We start from the raw sequence: 18,728 nt of genomic DNA, 5'->3' as shown, positions 1-18,728 counted from the left end.
CGGAGCCCTTAGTCATGAGCTGATGCGGCGGGGAGAGTCAAACTGATCAAAGAAGTAGGAATTATCCTTACAGAAGTTACTATAAAACCATAAACTGATACTGATATTATACAGGGGAAATTTGTATTGCGTTATACCAGGAACCACTGAACCGATTTTCGAATTGCGTTGTGGAATAGAAAGCCACATTATATACCTACTTGTAAGTTACATATCAACCCGAAAGATACTCATCGCTAATGGCTATGTGTCAGCAAACGAAAGATACAATTAATTTGCTGACGTTACTTCGATTAATTTCAGGAAGGAAGAAAAGATACGACAGAATTATTATTCGTAATTTAAAAAAAATACATTGACATGCACAAAAACATTCAGGCTCAGAACAATCATTCGTGTTTAGGAATTGAATCTACGTCACGACGCGCCTAGCGGGTTTGTGGTGACCTCAACCTCTCGTCGATCAGTGCAGTCGTAAAAGCACTCATGCATAAGTATGTGGTTATTTAATACTGAACGTTCCGACATAAAAAGGTAGGACTACTAGAATGGCATATAATAAAAGAAAGTGGAGGTCCACCGCAGATTCTTAACCAGCGAAAGAACAGCAGCCTGTATTTAACACGTCACGCATGTTTAAATTTAAAAATTGCCAGTAACAAAAGGCTACATAAAAAGTTTTATTTCCAACAATTCCATAGATATTCTTACTTCATTCAGTATTTGTATTTTTTCAGTAATTCTATAACTTTCCTTGTTAGCTAATTGGGTCTATCGTCGTTTCGACCCGTTTACATATTTATTGGAACTCCGCTATGAAATCCCTTATAACCCAATTACATAAATCTAATTTGAGTCGCATTTTTCGTTGTCCATTTACTGTATATCATTACTTTTCTCCAAATAATTTGTAACTTTAACGTTACAATATCTTTAAAAAAAACACTGTTCTGGACCTAATTTTCTTTTCATAGCCTCAATAAAGTATGTAGTAAGTAAGTAGGTACCGATAGAAATTATGCATAGACCTTAATGATTGTTGCGTGTTAAAAGTTTAAACACAAACTTTAATAGTATGCGGTGTAAAGTTATTAATGATCATTAAGTTACTCGAATATGCTTTTAACATCCAGCGAATGTTCTATTATACTCGTAAGGATATATTTTATTGACTTCGAACGAAGACGATTTAGTTCCCTTTATATTGCTTTCACAAAGTGAAATTTATTATACTCGGTTTTCTGAAGATTGAATCGATTTGACAGGAAGATCAATCGAACATCTTTTTGCTTTGGTTTGGCGAGGCATTCCTCTTGGACAGATACTTCCTCAGAGGAGAAAGCAGGTACTGTCAGACTAGACCTAAACCGCCTTGATTGTTCGGCATCAGGTCGTTGTATAGCAATAGCACCGAAGGTCTAAACAGGATTACATTTCACTAGAATGGAAAGCGATTAGAAAACTTCAAACATGGATGGGAATGACAACGACTTTCCTTTTCCAGCAGTGACGTGACCTTGACTTGTTAGTTCAAATCACTTGAGTGATTACTCAGTATTAGCATTTGGAAGCAACTGATAAAATATCTACCCAAATATATTTACGTAGTTACATCCTACGTGCAACATAAGTTTACGGTACTTGTTATGTCTATGTTGATTGCTACTGTATAGGTATCTAATAATTCAGAACTCAAACACGGAGTTTGACCTACCTACATCCCCTATGATATACTGCTTTAGTATTATAATAGGCCACTGTTAGGCGAACCTCATTGAATATTTTCGTTGAGATGTGCAGTTTCGCTAATGGCGAGCAACTGGTTTAACTTTTTACAGAAGTCAACACATTCAAACCACTTTAATTGCCAGATCATGTTAGATTTTTTCAGAAATATTTTTATTAATAGGTTCTGTCACGGTTAACTGTTATAGACAAGTCACGTGACTATATTGGATAAAAATCAAACTTCTCTTCAATCGCTTGCCTTTGAAGGAAATCGAAGTAAGTTTAAGAGTTAATATTTTCTTGCACTTATTTTTCGTTCTCAAAACATTGACGCTACTGTGTCTGCTAACTTGAGTTCTTTTCATATTTAATTATTTTACTATCTATACAAATGCTTCTGTAATATCTACAAATATTATTTTACTTTGTTGCAGGATAACGTCAACAGATAATAAAAACTATTTAACACTAGTCAATAAAACAGCATTGTTATCGTAAGAAAACAAATTATCTTCAAGTATACCATCGTCGTTGTTAGTATGACACAGGGGCATTTCGCCTCATCGAGCAGAAAATTAATCGCGTGACTGCATCAAGCCGATTCCTAGAACTCAAGATATCTTTACAAGAATAACAACACTGTTATCACTTACTCCAAGAGACCAGTGACGTAGAAATAAATAATGATGTAAATAAAGTTAGTAAGAAGGACCCAGTGTAAGTTTAAAAAAGTCGAAATACTACTAAATTATCAAAGTGGATAAGAGTGAAGAATTATGGATGTGCCTGCCTTTACCATCATCATCATCATCATCTCAGCCTATCGCCGTCCACTGCTGAACGTAGGCCTCTCCCAAAAGTGTTTACCATCATATCAAGTTAAAATAACTAACAGGATTTTTACAGAATTGGCACAAAGATAGATTAAACCCTGAGATGTGGAATATTTTTTCCTAGATTAATAAATTATAAAACAGATATTCGACGTCCATGCGGGCGAATCCGCGAGCAATTTCTAGTTGGTCCATAAGTATTTCGTGAGATGTCAACAAGTTTTAAGACTATAATTATAATAAATCGCAAACTACATTTTTTCATAAGTAGGTAATAAAAAACTACTTGATTTTTATTAACTGGAAAATATATTTTTATTACGTAAAAATCTTAGATGATTTTTACGTAATAAAACGTAACACAACGTAAACACGCTGTATTTATTTATTTTCGTAATACTCGCGTTTACGACTAATAAAACTTACAATAAGTGAAAATTAAAAGCTTTTTTAATGTTAATGGTTCAATGCTAAACTTTATTGAGTAACTTAATTAGTAGTTGCACTACAATACTTATATAGTAGGACGGTTTTCATTGTGAAAATGAGAGCACTATATATTGTGCGTAGTGCTGTCTCGCTTCAGCAGGATAAGTTTTATTGAAAGTAGGCGCTCAGAAACAGGTATTGTAGTGAACGGTTGTCACTTCATCAATGTCGTTCCGATAGTTCATGGTCAATGAAAGGAGACCAGTAAGGCATGAAATACTTTCGTATTTTGTTATGCAAACAATCTGGGTTCATATTTATGTAGTAACATGTATGTAGGTATTGTATGAGTGTTGTGAAAGATGTCGAAGCAAGCGTTAACACGGACTCTCAAATATGTACATATTTACATATGTACGCTCATTACTCTCGAACGACTGCACCAAAATATGTATGTTTGCGTAAATGTTAAGCCACTTTTATAGGAAAAGTAGCTCCAAGCAATCGAAGCGAACGTTATTTTGCCGTACAACTGAATCCCAGGGAATAAAAAAAGGTAAAAAAATAGATGTCCCATTCTCAAATCTACCCGATACCAAATTTCATGAAAATCGGTCGAGCCGTTTCGGAGAAGTTCAATTACATACACGAGAATGTTATACCTTAGAAATATGGAAAAGTGTTTATAACGCTTTACCCAAGGCACTTTATAGTTGTTTTTTTAATACCGAGGACGTAGCAGCAAGAGGTTAGTACCAGGAGAGCAGGCGGTAGGTACATGCTGCCTCTAAAGTGGAACAAAGTTCGCCATGCCAACCATGTCACAACAATTATGTTAGAAAAAAATTAATGTCATATAAGCATAATACCCATTTCCGATGAGGCAGATTATGCAAAAATTACTAAATCAATATTTTTAATCCGTGTGCTCTCGCTTTCTGCACGGTATAACGTATTTCCGATACATTACATTAAGTTTGGCTCATTTATGACCGCTGTTAAAGTTATTAATTGTGTGTTCTCATAATGATATTCGAAATTATATCGAAAATGGTACAGTGATTCGGGGTGTATTGAACTGATGAGGTGAATAACAACATTGTTTTTAGCAATATTAAGACTACCAAAAATAAACCGTTTTAATTATTTTCTTCCAATAAAAAGAATCGTTTATGTTTTAGTTTGTTAAAGATATAGTTGATTATTGAACACGAGAATAAAACAATATAAAATTTTCTGAAAATGAAAAGCTCCTTTATGCTAAATTTCATGAAAATCGTTGGAGCCGTTCCGGAGATTCAAATTATGTATCCAAGAATTGGTCTGAAACTTTGACCAATTCTTGAAAATTGAAACATTTTCTTATCCATTTCATAAGTTGCAATACACAATACTCAATATTATTTATAGTTTCATCTAAACTTTATTTCTTTTGCTAGGTAGGTAGGTCTTACACATGACATACATATACACATGAAAACAAATAGTGGATCGACGCCGATTAAAATTGGTATTTTTTCATCGTGAAAAACAATGGACTTTAACGATGGTCGCGCAACACGTTCGATAAATTAATAACGACAATCTGTACTAAAGTTTCAACACCGAATAGAGTTTTAGGCGAACACGTGTCTGTGATTATGACAGATGTTTAAAAAAGTTTTGTTATACATATAATAAAATTTTGATACTTACAGACGTACAACCCACCTATTTATTTCCTAAAAAATGTACACCAATGCCGAATGAATAATTAATACGCAGTGCTAGACGACTTTTTTAAACGGTTCTTGTCCCCTTTTATTTTTCGGAGATATATTGTTTTTACAACTGTTTGTATCGATAAAATCAGTTTGTTTTGCTACCATGATAAATCCCTTAATATGATTTTAATAGATACAAGATAACAAGATCAAGATCTAGTTGGACCCGCAAAACTGAGGGATCTGAACAAAAAGACTAAAGAAAAAGATTAGCAACTCTTACACCAAAAAATACTAATATTTGTCACGAAATTTTCATCGGCGTATTAATGAGAACAATCGTAATAATCTTTATAACATCTTTAATTCATACGCCTACCTACACGATAAGAATCGATTCCAAGTCACAACACTGTAATTAAATTAAAGAAAAAAGTTCAAATCAAAAGAATACTTAAGTGCTCAAGTTAAATTCAGATTGAGCCCTCCTATCCTACACTTTATCAAATGACGTTCGTTAATGTTCCCCGAATTAATTCCATTAACCCAGTAATTGCATTATGTATCCATTCTGGCTCGCAAACAGATTAAACAACTTTGGAGTTCCTTTTAATACCGCCTGAAACATATGAAATGATGTTTTGAAGTTGTTGCTAGTATACATTAGCCAACTTATGTTATATCGCGCGCTCGAATGAAGTCGGTCGTAAATATAAATTAGAGGCGGGATTTTTGTATGGTGTTTTATAGGTGCGTTAAATACTTCATAATAAGTTACCAGGCAGAGGTATAAAGATGACTGGCTAGTTCGTATATTTATCAAATTACCAATTTTGTAATAGCTTTTGTGAGAACCTTTAATGCCAGACAAACCAAACACGTGAAATTTATAACAAACCTCTTTTTGCGTAGGGGTAAAAAAGCGCTAAGATGTTTTAGACGGAATCAAAAGCTATGCTGAATTAGTAAACTCAAAGTTATTAATTATTAAAGCCCTTAAAATGTTTTGACAGACCTAAAAATGGGAACAATTTCTCTATTACCACCATCAAAGAAATTTGCATCTATAGATATCTCAATCATACAAGCCACCGAATTAGCCACTAAGACAAAGTTCGCGTGTGTATACCACATATATCAATATGGGAAGTTCCCAACTGAAACTATGTATAAGTTAGAGACGTAGATGTTACCGCATCCTTGGAATTGTAATACAGTTTACAACTCTGTAATTGGTAGCAACAAGAGTAGATTTATTGCATTTAAGTTTAAAACTAAGGCAAAACTTCTTTGTAACTGATTAAAACGGTTATTTGATCGGGTTTTCGATGCGGCCACCAATAACTGGTGAACCTATTTTAGCAACGATGAGAGGCCAGATCTTCCTTTTTTTTTAAAACTACTCTCACATTAAGGAGTTTAATCGCACTATTTACATTTCGACATGCTTTAAAATATAAAAAAGAATTCGTGTATACAGCATATAATTTGACTGCGCTATCTGTAAATTATGGCTTTATTACTCAGCAATAAACAGCTGAGGAAAGACTAACGCGATTCTATGTTTATAACTCTATCTTTATCCAGTACAATCGGCGACAAACTTCTACACATTGTAAATCTGAACACTGTTTTATTCACAACTTTCCTTTACGCGATTTAATACCTAGTGTTATGACTGGGAAGTAAAATAGCTTAAACACCGGAATTCTACTGAAAGCTTGCTGAATGCGATATTACAGATGTTTTGAACATTTTCGGCAGTTTACAAATCTGCGTTTGTTTATCGACTTTTGTCGCTGACTATACAACACCTATAACCTTGCTTGCATAGCAAACGCAAGTTTTAGTGGTGGAATTAAAGTTATCAAGTTTTTGTATCAAATATCATTAGGTATAATTATTATGGCTTTCACACTCGATTTCCATCTTCATAATATTTGTTCAAAACCTTGAACATTTAGAAAATCAAATCATCATCGTTTAAACGGTATACCGAGCATATGTATAGAAATGTATAGCGTGTATCCAATTTATCGCAATCTTTAAAAATCAAAGGAAAACATCGTAAAGGAACCAAAATGGACGTCAAAGGGTAACATAATATCTCTAAAAAAAGTCTTATATTTACAAAGTATATTAAACTGTAGCATCTATCGGTTTCATTTTTAGGTAATGAAATAAATAGATAGGTATTCAGTTTCATTACTCAAGCGTAAAATTTTATTAGGTATTTTCCTAAAAACTAATTTCTCGTAATGTAATTTTACCTAAATTATTGACATGGGACTGTATTTTGGGCTCAATCTAATTAAACTAAAAAGTGTCATTAAAAATTTATGGGTCTGACTACTAACCAATAACATAACTTTTCACTAAAAATTAAGGTCAAATGTCCAGACAGAAACCCCTTTGGAATCATTATTAAAATTAACAGCGTATTAATGGAACATCCCCAATGATGCGATAGTTAATGACCGGGTGACCTTCGCAAATAATTTAATTGATTCACGTTATTATTCAAAATGTTATTAGGCGGTATGGAAGCAATTTGTTCAATTCATTATAGTTTGACAACGGGCTCGGAGGACCCTCTTTACTCGAGTTAGAAGTAATTACAAAATTGAACTTTAGTGCTCTGGTTTAAAGGTGATGTTAAGAAAACTCTCCTGACTGATGTGCGGTCAATCCAATCGCCAATAACTTGTAAATTATCAAAATATTTGTGTACTCGACATATATTTACTCCAAGTCTGAGCGAGTTTTAAGCCGAACTCTAAACTAAAAACTAGAGTAACTGATTTACTCAAGTAATTCGTATAAAAGCAAACATTTAGTTAAAGCATTAACTAAGTAATCTCTTAACTTACAATTGAGTTTTGGGCGTCTAGCCGTGAAGTTGCTCGTCATTCGTCAGTGAACTTCGTTAAGTAGGTATTTATAAGCAAATCTCGGCAAATATCTGTACCGGCGGCTAGAGTTGTAAAACCCTCAGAATTCGAGTCGACAACACGTGTTTACGTAAATACTCCAACATTAAAAGTAGAATCTAAACAAATTTGACTGTGCATTTTGTGAAGAGGCTGTTCACCGCTTTAATTGTTTGTGAACGTTATTTTTGTGTACCATATATAGGTATAATTCACATATGATAAACTTGCCAAAGAGTCCATTCACATCTTGTAATTAAGAACCAGGCCGAAAATGCTCTTAAAATACCGGGGAAGTTCCGACAGCAATGTGTAATGTAAACAAAAGAAGCACTAATAGTAATTTATCAAGTTGAAAATGAACGCATTATCGCATGAAGTTAAATAGAACACTTCATTTAATTTTATTACAATGAATATACATACATATATTACAGCAGGATATTGTTGTAAAAACTGTCGATAATTAATTAAGCGGCGCACATTAATATAAATTATGAGCCGGTACAGTTTATCACGTATCACGCGTATTATATTCAATGTATAGGCATTTTAAACTTTTACCAACATTAATTTTCGACACAGAAGAACCATTGTCAGACCTTCATCAGCCGTTACCTTGCAAATTTATATCTAGAGTGAGTTGCTATGATTTGCGACATTCGGGACTCGTTTACCTTTAAACATTTTTGTTCGTAATGGTGTAGGTGCTTGCTAAAATTCACTTGCGACATGCTTTCAATTAATTAAAACGACGCCTGAGGCGAATGCCATTTAAGTCAATTATAATGAAATAAAAGACAAAACTTAACTTTCTTAAATACTACAATAACCTTGAATACTCGCCGAAATAAAAGAATACAGATGTTATCGACGTGTAAATAAACTAAAGAGATTTACGGCGATGTTCTCGGAAAGATCTATTTTGTGATATCTATAATAATGACAGTACTAAAACTACAATATCAGGAGCGTGATCCAGCTTTCTTCACCTTTACTCGCCTTCACAAGCCGAGATTTTGAAACGAATTGCGTCCGTGCTCCCAATCCACAAGGCCTTTCTTAAATTTATATAGCGATAACACAATAACACGGATTCCTTTCATGTTACGTTATTGTGATCTTGTTATTTGTACGATCGTAAAAATCTTAAAGAAATTTGTTTATATTCAATAGTATAAGATGAGTCATCAACGAGGTCGGGAACCCGTCACAAAAGTACAAAGGGTGCTCAGTTGCCGCTTAGTGAATAAAGATTACGATGCAAATTAGGATGGGTCCATATCTAAGTGAAGCGATTTGAATGTCACTGGGGAACACAACGTCCTTCACCTACTCACTTATTCATTTTTTCCATTACAGACCGGTGGTCTAAAACAGAAATATCGATAATCTAAACTTGATTTTCCACCACTAGACCGAGCTTTCTGTAACTTAATTTCACCCTACATTGTACGACTTTGAAGATCAATTCAATAAAGTTAAGTGAAGAGCACGAAATGATATTTTAAAAGCATCGTCCTATTCTATAATATTTAACTTTGAGGTACATTGTCACATAATGGTCGCTCCATTGAAAAGGCCACGTGTTTTGAATTTACACGTGAAGTCGTAAATCTTTTTCGCGAAACCGTTACAATACGAAAAGAACGTAACACAATAAATTAAATTGATAGCTTTTGTACGCCTAATAGAGCAGTCCTGGGAAATGGAAGTACGACCGGAAAATATCAACGTGGTTACTCCGGCCCTTTACCTAAATTGCTTTCATACAGTACTGGGAGAAACATTGGTTTCACCCCATTTTATCAAAATTTCACACCATTTTCGCGATGACTCTGGAGAAAGAAAAAATAACGGTAAACATAGGAGAGTGTAAGCTGTAGAAAGTTTTGGTCACATTTGGGATCCTTCAATGCTATTTCTATCCTATCAATGGTTTTATAGGTTTGGGTATTGACACTCCTCATAACGTTCACATCAATTCAGTAAGGTTCGATTGTCAATGACTCGACTTTTTCTAAGCCATGTGTGCTAAAGAAATAAGGAAGGAATCACTGGAATACCTTTTATCGATTTTTGAGGGGTGCGATGTACCCCGACTATGTATTAACTTATAACGTGGATGTTTTACCAACCGCACATAATGTTTGATCTATCGAACGATGTGCACGACAAAATATAAGTGGTATAAAAGCAATTTCCTTTGTTTGGTTACAATGTCCTATTCATGTACGTACTACAGGTATAAGAACATTTCTTAATTATTCGCTGTTTTTAGGCCTCTAATTTTTATAGGTTAGGTATGGACTTATTATACTCTAAGTTTTTCATTACTTTAAACAGTTTAAACGAATATATTCTATTTCGCTTTAAAGTTTTAATTGATTTGCATAGAATGTTTTCTTTTCCTTATTTAGACAGTGTACTAAGCGTCGCCCAACTATAACCGAACACGTGACGCGATAAACTTTTATAACTCCATTTTATTGTTGTATGACTTACATAAGTGGTATTGGTACGTATGAACACGCTCATTCGTTCGCTCAGGTTGCCAAATATCCGGCAGACTCTCAGATTGTCAGGGGGAGGGAATGAAAAGCGAACATTCCATACATACATATACATGCCTACATTTCGGTCTACTTACAGTTAGATGGAATCCCTGTCTCCAAAACTTTTCCGACCTACCTCTTACTTTACTCTCGGATATACAGTAATGCGAGTTCAATCGACCCCAAACTCGACCCATTTCAGCTTCCCGTTGCCTTTTGCATCCTCTTTCTGTACTAACTCCATTAACTTAACCTCAAGCCCGAAAACGTCGATCACTGCTTGTTTACTCAATCAGGCATTTAAATGGTGGGCAATTTGCCACTAATTCCGCCAAATCTGAACTAATGGTGTTCAATATTAGATATGAATACCTCTGAGTTATCGGACAATTCCGACGTCCTGCCCGTTACCGTGGCAACACAAAGTTTTAGTGTGATGATTACACGATCTGCCGCGCACGTGATATTAAACATAAATCCCTCTCCCCTGTTATGAAGATAATGTTGAAAATGATTTCGTTACCTTAATTAATGATTAGATTAATAAAATTGCGAGAAAACGGCGGTTTTTGGGACTGTAATTCTTAATTAACATCTTCCATCATACTGTTAAGCTTTGGTCCGGTAAATTTCACGTTTTAGAATGAATAATTATTAAACATAAAGTTGAACAGAGTTTTTGGAAACCAAACAAATACTTTTGTGTAATGTAAGCGATTATAAGGCGTGCGCTAACTTGGAATCGAAGACTCCTCAAAAGAGAATGAACAAATATATTCAGAATATATATAGAGTCATGATTACTTCATAAAATATTATCCTTTAAGTATATGAATTAACCCATCGAGCTTTGATGGATCGTTTTCTTACTTGATATTATAAGAAAAAAACAAAAGTAAACTTAGAAGATAAATTGATATATTGGGCAAACTTCTTTAATCTAACCGATATTATTTTGGTGAACAAAATTAAATTATGCCCGGAACATTATGGGTGTAATTAATTATACATTAATTATTCATGTCTTTCCAGTGCTTTGATGATCGGAAATGGCTGAATAAGTTTTCAATTTATCATTTTACACTAATGACGTGGTACTGGGTTAAATATTTTTGGTGTGTTTATATAAAGTTTGTCATCAATATAACATATAATACAAACAGCATAGATTTAATAATATATCACACCTGCTAACGTTTCCAAGTAGCAATATAATGTTAATTAGATGTGTAAACACAAGCGTTATAGAAGGCAGTTATTTTCTCTTGGGCTTAGGTAATCTAAGAGCTGTGGCGTTGATAAATTTGCCTAAATTACACATAATGTATTACTGTTTAGATACAAATCTTTATGATATCAACGTCTGCGATAATTACCATAATATTGTTCACCCTATACTCTATCTACAAGGTACAACCTATACAACTTATTTTGTTAATTTTAAAATACTTTAAAGCATATAAAGTGTAGTATTTACATGTACTACACAGAGACAAACTCACCAATGTTCAAAGTTATAGCTACACTCACACGAACATATTTATGTACACTAAATCACATTTATCACATACATCGAGTCCATCCAATTTTGTATTTACTTAAACATTTAACACTAAAACATAATCACGAAGTCATTTACTTCACACACAAGTTTAAAAAATCGTGATACTTAAATTCACTTTAAAACTACAGCAAAATATATTTGGAAACCTTAATTACTGTATTTTTTACCGTGTCGGTATTCGAGTCGGTTGGGTCTACGAGTGACCGGGACGTGCTACGGCGTCGTAGCTCGTAGCGAGTCAGGGCGCGCGTGAAGCGTGGGTTCTGACGGGCATGCGGAACGCGACTGGCTTACAGCTACGACGCTTGCTGAAAACACCGCTATACGTAGGTGAGCCGCGTGGTACTGTACAGTAGTACAGCTAGCTATAGCACACTCGCGTCTGTAAACACAACCACAGCGTACCATAGCGTGTCGACTTATCACAACAATCGCAGATAACTATCACATATGACTGCATAATAGCTATGCCTTTTGTGCTGCGGTTTGACTCTCCTAAACCTATTTTTGTTACATTGTTTTGTGACAATGTAAATAACGACTACAAGTGAAAATTGTAAAGGTTGTTTCTTGTGTTGTGAAACATTGTTGTACGCTTAACAAAGATCAAACAACCTCAAGGTAAGTCAAATGTATGTTTGTAATAAGTTCAAAGTGGAGTTTTGGCGTACATACACAACATACAAGCCGCGTCCGGAAAGACACAGGAGCCGTCGGTGAAAATTAATTACAAACCGTACGTAATTGCAGATCCTTTTGTCATTTCATTTAATGAATAAAACACAAATTGTTTGCGAAACAGAATCGTTTTCGTGTGTTGTCGGAAATGTTCAATAAAACAGACTAAAAACGTTTCTATCGTTCAGTTGCGATCCGAACGATTATTACTCTAGTGTAATCAACGCTAATATCACATTAATTACTAGTTGATGACTGCATAAAGTCAATTTAGTAGCTTATCTGAATAATGCATCTTTAGATATTATAACGTTGGTTTTAGTTTAAACGATAAAAAATATAAAAGAAAGGTTTAAAACGACAAATCTTACAGCTTATAATATTAACAGTATAATTTTTAAACAAGTTATTAAGAACTACACACCACGGCTTTTGTTGCTGATTGTACGATTGGAATTTTCTTTTGCTACGTATATTTTCTATACGGACTGTGTTGCTGCAGCCATGACTAAGGAGTAATTAGTCAATGTCCCCTCGATGTAAATTTAGGAAGTGGGTTAGACTATTCCTAGTACTGCCTTTACTTACTAGAATCTATCGTTGCGCGGGTTTGCTAAGTTGAAATAAATATGCCTTAAAGGATCCTATCAGATCTCTATGTGACTGTAATATCTGTTAAGAATCGAAGCTTTGAGAATTCAAATAAATCAGACAGAATTTGCTGATAAGTCGTTTGTGCATTTTATTTTCAATTTTTAACTGAAAAATTTATGCTTTTGAATACTCAATAACTTTATGTAAAACGTTCAGTTCAAATATATTTAATCACGTAAGTCGTGGGTACATTTACTTTCATCTTTCTTGAACCCAAATTAATTAGTTTCTGTATTTTTATACACAAACAACATCTTATGACAAAACGGTAAGGCATAAAATCGTATATCACTGTCACCATTGACAACCAGCACACCGGACCCATTTCCTGAGAAAACAGTAACTAGTTCTGTCTTCGTAACGTCAGTTATATAGGTCATGTCGTCCGGTGATGCCCAAACGATGGTACTTAAATATGACACTTGGCGTTTCATATTTATGACCACAATACCGCAGTTCCACGATGTGCGAAACTTTGCCGCCACTAAAGTTGTGTGATCAATCCTGAGATACACGTGTATATGAAATACAAGAATAGCAATCTGGCAAAAAGTTTTAATATACTGCTAGAAAGGTGTGAAAAGGACTATCAGATAGTTTCTTAGGATTGACCTCTTTTTTTTGATGATCATCATATTCCATCTGACTGGTCCATAAGCTAGCTAGTTCGATTGCTCTCTGACTAACTTGTTTCAAGATGTTGATGTAGGGTAATGCTCGAACATCGAATGTATTAAAAGCTTAGAGGAATATTCAGTACCTATTTATTAGTGCCTGTGATTGATCTATAGCATATACTCATTTTAACAGCATTCCTTTGACCAACTACTTCTCCAACCTACTCGATATAAATTGGAACTCACAATAAGGACAAACAATAATACAAAATGGTACACAAATATTTGATTTCCAGGTTGCCATTCAAAGCATTTTATTAACGACCCTATTAATTAACGTGCCACAGACATAAGAATTCATTTCAAAAAGGTTTTTGACCGTTCTTTATTTTTGTTCCGCAGGTATTGTGTCTTGCATCACATTCGTGATTTATAATTTATTATATTTAGATTTACCTATGTATATAGTTTATTTTCCTCGCAAATGCTTTCATTTCTATTTGTAAAAATCTTGTTTTATTTATCTTTTACAAATAAATATATGATTTTATGTATGTTTTTTTTGCTGACCTGCAAGTCACTTCTCATACACTGTGCAGTATGTGGACTATACCAAGCATAAGTAATGAGCACCAGTGTCCGAAAGTGAGACATTTATGAGAAACACAGAAACAAAGTAAATATCGTAGACATTCAAGCAACTTTTGTGTCACATTACTGTCGCAATAAGTGTCGCTGTGTAAGCGAAGCCGGTATTACTAAATTAGCATACTTGATGACTGTATTATTGTACAAACGTGAGTTGAAATTGTGCTTTAAGTAGAAGTGAATTATCACGATTCCTGGACCTTATTTGAAGGGAAAATATGATATCATTTGAAACGCGTTGCTTTTTAATGAGCTTTTTATCAAAGAGTACAAGTTAAATTTAACTTACTTCGCAGTGTTCTTATGCGTTGGACAACTTGATGTTATAATGGCACCATCATATAGAAACCATGACCATAGAAATCTGCAATTGAACGAAATAACAAATTTGTTTGGCCTCTTGTTATTGGTATTGACAGGTTCTTTGGGCCCAAAGAAAGGATGCAATCTGAGAAATTAGTTTTTTTTTAAGATAATGTATAATAACATAAACGATATGAGTGATCTGACCATAAGCACTGGCCTCAATATTCTGGGTATGCGCTGCAAACTGAGCTATATCCAAACCTGAATAGTAAATCAACAAATACACTTATTTTATTCGCGAGAAACACCGCGGGACTAATTTTACGAGTAGTATGACGGACTTGTTTTATATTATTTTGTTTTTTTTTTAAATTAAATTCACATGACAAGGGAATGTTTGCCATCATTTAATTTTAAACTTAGTTGCCCTATCATAATCGTGTCCATTCAGAAAGTTTAATTAAACAAAAATGTTGTTTCATCAAAGTGAGAAAGTTTGTTAATAAACTAGAAACTAACTAGAACTATGATATAGTTTTAAATATTAAATTAGTAAGAGTTAAATACCAGTTAATGTATTTTTTTCTTTGCATAAAAAATAGCATTGTCATTTTCAGTTCTTTTGTTAAGAAGTTCGGGAATCGGTATCCTTTGACTATGGCTCCTTCGCGACGTCCGGCCGTCTGTCACCAGGCTGTATCTCATAATATGTGATAGCTAGACTAATATTTTTTTACAAATGATATGACCGTGACTTATAATAAGTATTTTAAACTCCTAATATTTTATCAAATCAATTTCCTCGATATCTCTAAATATTTAATTTGACGAGAGGAATTAAATTAGATTATTCTATATCCCGAAGTAAAACCTATTACGGAAATTCAAATACATTGCGGAGGAAAGGTTTACGAATAAATTTTATAAACTTAATTGGTGTGTCAGTTACAAGCTCTAGAAACCAGTACGTACAATCAAGAGATTAAAAATAGAAAAACACTGGCCAAGTGCGAGTAGGGTTCGCCTACAAAAGTTCCGTAGGTACTTTTTAATATAATAAGGACGCGTATGGGAGAAATAAAGGGATGCCACGTTAATAATAATCGTTTTTTTACCTTTGGTACAAAAACTATTATGTTTTCCTATAAATTAAGGTATGTTTTTGTTGATAGAGCGGCAATAGATTATATCATCTATGAGAAGTTCGACTAATTATCATGGTTCATATAGATTCAGCTAGATAACAGACGACCGGACTGATAGATTCCCGCTTTACCTTTCGGATACGGAACCCCAAAAAATGGCTCGCGCAACTCAAATACTCTCTTTTTTACTACAACTTTGCTAACAAATGTTGGTATATACAACTTCTTATTAAAGTGAGCAAATAAATTCTTCACACAAAAAATGTCAGGTACATTTTTAAACAAATCACAAAAATGAGGCGAAAAATATGCGAAGCGTCAGAAATGAGAAATATGAAAATGCTTTTCGTTGAGTAAAAGATACATCTGATGAGTGATTCTACATGAAATTTTAGAATACTATAATAAATAATCATGCATCCTCGTTAAGGATGGGTAAGAGACGGATTTTGAACAAAAAGGTTGGATATCATAAAAATCTTTTATCATATTATTAAAATGTCATTACCAGTAAAGCATTTGATAAGATCCTCCAACCAATGATCGTTAAATAAAGTCAAAACTTTGAATCAAGTAGGTAAATAAAAACTATGTGAAACTTAAAACTCTTTGTTTTTATTTTTTGACAGTGCCTAATGAATACAGGTTTGGTAGCATGAACCTATGTGAAATTCGAGTTAGGATTGACACTCTAATTCCTTCGAATCAAACATGTTATAAACTGTTATACTGAAACAAACAGAAGTTGGAATTAGTTTACAGTTAATTCAGCACCCACATTCATACCTACAGGAACGGAAATTGATATTAGTAAGGCTAGAAATGGATTCAGAATACATTCCTAAGTAAAGACAAATTCCGCAACTACCATTGAAGCTAAGTACCTATATGTACGTATTTCAAAAATGTAAGGAATGCGGTAGGGACTGCATTGTTATGCTATAAACGTACTCGGGTATGTTTGTGACTGTCTTTAGTAGAGTCAGGTATATGACTGATAGGACACAGAAGCTGGAGAACCGGGTTTTGTGAGGCAGCTTGGGGGAAGCCTATGTCTAACTGTGGACCGCAATAGAGTAAGAGGGAATTCTTTGTCCGGCTATAGACCACGATAGGCCGAGTTGATGATTTGTTGATTGAATGTATCTAAACTATGATGATAAGAAATCAACGCTTTTGAAGACGTTAACGGAGATCGCATATGACACCTATCCTAATTTATATTCTAAACTAGCGTCGCCCCGTGGTTACACCACGGAGTTTATATAGCCTGTTAGTCGCTGATAGTTCTCCATTAATAATACAAGGCCGTAACTGTCCCACAGCTGGGCAAAGGTCTTTTCCCATGGAGAGTCGAATTGAGTATTGATTGAGTTCCTATTGCTGGAAGAATTTTTTAAACCGTTTTGTCACTTATTTCTCTAACTAGCTTGTGCCCGCGACTTCGTCCGCGTGGAATAGTGACTTCCGGCAGAAAAGTATAGATAGCTGTGTCCGCGACTCCGTCAGCGTGTAACTCCTTGTGTATTAAGTTAATGTATTGGTAATATTTATTATTATTATTTATATTGGTAATATTGTTTAGATCACGTTCACATAAGGCTTAACCCTTTATAAGACACAGAACTTAAAAATATTTATAGCTTTTAAACTTTATAATAATGTGTTAAGGTTCAAATTCTGGTGGCAATATAAGTACCACTGCCTTATAAAGGTAAGGTAAAGGTACCTATAAAACGAAAATACTTTAGTGCAAAGCTTCCGGGTAAACTATATTGAAAGTTGACCCGTCCGGCACGTGAACATAAAGACTTTTAGAACTGCTAACACGGGAAAGAGCAACATACAACTGACCATGTGAGAAACAACTGACACTGAGATCTACTCCAGCAACACGAAAAGTCTGCCCTTGAGCCTTGTTAATTGTCATTGCATAACACACCGATACTGGGAATTGCGTCCTTTTAAATTGGAATGGAAAATTATTTGGTATTAAGGGTATTCTGGGAATAAAGACGGTTTCTCCTGCACCGCAACCTGTTAAAATTTGAGCCTCGATTATATTTTGTTGCAACTGGGTTACTTTTAGTCGAGTTCCATTGCAAAGTTGTGGTGGTTTTAAATTTCGGAGCATAATAATCGGTATCCCAATTTTTAAACAAATTTCATGAGAGGGAAGTCCGGGCATATTTAAAGAATTTAAAAATTCTATCGGGTAATTAGTGGCATCTTGTTCATCGACCATTCTATTTATTGATCTATAAACTTTGCTTTCCCCCTGTATATTCGACAGTATTTTGTTATTGATCTCAGATGCCTGGTCATTGCGAGGAGTTAAAATAGATCTTTCGCATAGCCAAGAATTGTCCCTATTTAATATATTTGTAACGTCACCGTAAACCGACGATATAAGATGTGGTTGAGATTGCACCATACAACATAATTCAGGCGTCAGTATAATTTTTCCTTGGTGTAGTTGTGGATAGGTACCTTCACCAATCTTTAATAATGTGTCAGAAAAATGACTATCATCCGGGTTATCTCCAGTTCTCACTCGCATATTTATAGTCAAATGCACCGATTGTATATCTCGCCATAAATAAGAGCTTTTCAGGCAAGCCCTAACCTCATCAGCTCGGGTTCCCCGTGGTATTACCGGTAAGGTTTGTCGGAAATCACCACAAAATAAAACCGTGATACCGCCCATTGGTCGATCATTTTGTCTTATATCCCTTAAAGTTCTGTCTACCGCTTCTACTCCTTTTCGATGGGCCATCGTACATTCATCCCATATGATTAAACTACACTCGCGTAATACCTTAGCTTTGTCGCTATTTCTTGAAATACTACAGGTTGGATTTTCCGTGCGATCTAAATCAATTGGTATTTTAAACATACTGTGAGCAGTTTTACCTCCTGGTAGCAATGTTGCAGCTAT

The 18,728-nt window shown here is 34.4% G+C and overlaps 1 protein-coding gene across 1 annotated transcript in view; it reads right to left on the bottom strand.

Annotated features, from left to right (window-relative positions):
* LOC113495472 (carbohydrate sulfotransferase 11-like) overlaps positions 1-12,853 on the bottom strand; it is a 602,728-nt gene extending 589,875 nt beyond the window's left edge. The window contains exon 1 of the mRNA XM_026874238.1: positions 11,681-12,853. The gene's annotated coding sequence lies outside the window, so the exon portion shown is untranslated. The remainder of the gene's footprint in view (positions 1-11,680) is intronic.
* Between the last annotated feature and the right edge of the window lie 5,875 nt (positions 12,854-18,728).

This window comes from Trichoplusia ni, chromosome 6, assembly GCF_003590095.1.
Source record: "Trichoplusia ni isolate ovarian cell line Hi5 chromosome 6, tn1, whole genome shotgun sequence".
Lineage (NCBI taxonomy): Eukaryota > Metazoa > Arthropoda > Insecta > Lepidoptera > Noctuidae > Trichoplusia > Trichoplusia ni.
This window is presented reverse-complemented; position numbering and strand designations above follow the sequence as displayed.